The following is a 3,662-nucleotide window of genomic DNA, read 5'->3' as shown; positions in this document are numbered from 1 at the left end:
CCACGCCGTCTCGTACCTGCCGGATCGGAAGCGAACACCATATTTGCAGGGTTGCTGTCCGGCATTCTTGCAACATGTCCTGCTCATCGTACCCTTCCGGCTTCAGCTACCTTCTGGATACTGTGTTCGCCGTAGAGTTGGGCGAGCTCATGGTTCATTCTTCGCCGCCACACACCGTCTTCTTACACACCGCCAAAGATGGTCCTAAGCACCCGTCTCTCGAATACTCCGAGTGCTTGCAAGTCCTCCTCGAGCATTGTCCATGTTTCATGTTCGTAGAGGACAACCGGTCTTATAAGCGTCTTGTACATGACACATTTCGCTCGGTTCCGCCCACAAGCATGTACTTTGTCTTTGACGCATTCACCACCAGTCCGACTTTTGTTGCTTCACGTTTCAGGCGGGTGTACAGTTCTGCCACCTTTGCAAATGTTCGGCTGACAATGTCCATGTCATCCGCAAAGCAAATAAATTGACTGGATCTGTTGAAAATCGTACCCCAGCTGTTACACCCGGCTCTCCGCATGACACCTTCTAGCGCAATGTTGAACAACAGGCACGAAAGTCCATCACCTTGTCTTAGTCCCCGGCGCGATTCGAACGAACTGGAGTGTTCGCCCGAAATCTTCACACAGTTTTGCACACCATCCACCGTTGCTTTGATCAGTCTGGTAAGCTTCCCAGGGAAGCTGTTCTCGTCCATAATTTTCTCATAGCTCTACGTGGTCTACACTGTCGTATGCCGCCTTGAAATCAATGAACAGATGGTGCGTTGAGACCTGGTATTCACGGCATTTTTGAAGGATTTGCCGTACAGTAAAGATCTGGTCCGTTGTCGAGCGGCCGTCAACGAAGCCGGCTTGATAACTTCCCACGAACTCGTTCACTAATGGTGACAGACGACGGAAGATGATCTGGGATATCACTTTGTAGGCGGCATTAAGGATGGTGATCGCTCGAAAGTTCTCACACTCCATGCTGGGTACGGCAAATGCTGGGTAAAGGCAAATGCTGGGTAAAGCGTACCATTGGTACTTCGCGTACCTGAAGGAATAAAATAGACCCCATCTCGCGGTCCTTAGCTTCTTACCCAGCAACTCCTATCCCTACCTCCCCGCGGTGCTGGCCGGGATACGAGCAACCTTAGGGAAGATCGGGTAACCAACCCCGGTGGGAACTATGGTCGTATGCTGACAGGGAAGGGGGGGTTTGCTCCTCTCCGGAGGTGCAAATCTTATTGAGCGTCTGTTCTCCATGTCAGGATCGGCTCACAACAGCGTCTGTTCTCCATGTTAGGGGCGGCTGATCATCGTCCGAGTGCCAGCGAGGGACTCTAAGTGAAACTGTGCACCATGGTCCACCGGAAATAAGGAGGAATGGTCCTCCGGAAATTTAGGGGGTTTGGTGTCAGGCCCTGCAAGCCAGCCTTTAAAAAATCATAAGCAACGAACAATCAACAAGAGAGTACGGACCGGAACCATCGGCGAAGACCATCAATTAGTATTGCTAGCCAATATCTCCAAACTAATCCTACGGATAATAAATTTGAACTTGCGAATCGCTTTTTAAAATCGGGCAACCTTATTAATTTTACAAATTCCAAGATATCTGCTCCTACAGGTAATTCAGCTGTGGCTACTAAGTCAGTACATTCCAAGATAAATGTCTAAGTAATATATTTGGCTTTCCGAACAGTACGGCATTGAATATTTCTCCACTTCTCTCAGATTTCGTTATATCATTGCTCAACTGGTAGTCTCATGTACATCGCCAAGTGGCTTCACGAAATCTAAATTTGTTTTAATCAAAATCAATGCTCTCAGGACTTTGAAATTTTCTAGATTGTTAACCATTTTCCGTTGGTCTTCCATACGCAGCTTATAGTTTCACAAACTACAATACATTTTTTCGGCCACCTTTCAGACATGTCTTATAGTTTTCTAAACTATAAACCACCGATCTTCCAGACGCGCATTGTGATTTTTCAAGCCACAAATAAATTTCTTACGGTCTTCTAGACGAGGCTTTGATGTTCTTCAAACCACAAACCATTTTTCCAGCTGTCTTTCAGATGCGCCACCACAAACCATTTTCCGACGGTCTTCGAGACGCGTCTTGTGATTTAGCAAACTACAAACCATTTTCTGACGGTCTTCGAGACGCGTCTTGTGATTTTGCAAACCCCAAACCATGTAGGGAGTGACGCACCCCTCGTGCAATGTACGTTAGGGAGAGTCGGCACAACCGGGTATAGCAGGAGAGAGAGTATGTAACGGGGGTGAGAGAGAGGATAGGAAGGGGGATTGAAGTGACGGCCATTGTATGGGACAGACGTGAGTGTTCTTGATAATAGAGAAGATCAAAATTATTATACTGTTATCACCGTGTTCGAAATCCGAAATCCTTACATCTGGCGACGAGGATGATGGAAAAGCTGGTGAGTAACGCTGGAATTGATTGAAATAGTTTTCAAAAAAAAACATACGGCTGGTGGAGCTGATTCTTTGGTTATGCTACAGGGCATAGTACCGGGAAAAGATAGGTTAGGTTGAAAAAAAAGAAAATGCTGTAGAATTGGATTTGACCGACTCTCACACATACATACACGCGCAGAATTAGAGAGCAGTAATGTGCTTTGAGAAGTGCATCAGAAGCGAGAAAAAAAAAAGAAACTGTTGGCAAAACTGCTGTCGGGAGACATGCCTCTGAATCTGAAGTAAGCAGTGGTGTTCTGAGGAACACCGTCTGTGAGCGCTCTGAGGAGCTAGAGTGTCACAAGGTGGATCGCTCTGAGGAGTGAGAAGTGCATCTGAGGATGATGAATTGCTATGAAAGCATAAAGAAAAAACGTTCTGAGGAACCATTGCCTTGAATGACTATATAAATTGCTTTCGTAAACACACAGTGAATCGTTCTAAGGAATCAATTCCATGTATGTGTGTGACTACTGGAATGCCGATAAGTGCTGGGACACATACGAAGCAATAACTGAAAAAGTGTGCGTAAAATTGAACGTTTTCTTGGTATGGGTAGCATTTTGTCGAAGTAACGATTGGTAACGTATTTTGGTTTTGATGCTGTTGACATTTGCTCACTCTAAAAAAAACTGTTTTATTAAAGTAAGAAGTTTTGAACCAGAAAAATATAAATATTGGGAACTTTTATTATTGGTTTTGAGTTAGGTTCAGTCAACTTCGCTCAGTTAAGTATATCAATTATTTACATATAATGCATTCCACAGATTGATGAATCTCGCCCGGTCCCTCCATTTCGTTGTGAGGAGATCGAAAAGAACCAACTGGCGAAGGAATGGAAAAGCTGGAAAACAGCGCTGGAAATATACTTCGATGCCTATGATATTGCGGATCAGAGAAAAATGCGTGCCAAACTATTGCACTCTGGCGGAAAACAGCTTCAACGAGTCTACGAGAACCTACCAGACGTCGCCAGGAAGACAGTACATTCTGGAACGGAGTTGGTTGACAAAAATTCGCCAGGAGAAGAACGAAAGATTTACCCATTTCGTGCTCCGCATAAGACAACAACTAGCAGATTGTGGTTTGGAGAAATATTCTCCGGAAGCGCGTGAAGTACTGACCGAGATTTTCATGATAGACATTATAGTGGAAGGTTGTACATCGGAAGAGCTACGACGCCGTATC

The sequence above is a fragment of the Armigeres subalbatus genome, chromosome 1, assembly GCF_024139115.2.
Source record: "Armigeres subalbatus isolate Guangzhou_Male chromosome 1, GZ_Asu_2, whole genome shotgun sequence".
Classification (NCBI taxonomy): Eukaryota; Metazoa; Arthropoda; class Insecta; order Diptera; family Culicidae; genus Armigeres; species Armigeres subalbatus.
Note: the sequence above shows the minus strand (reverse complement) of the source record.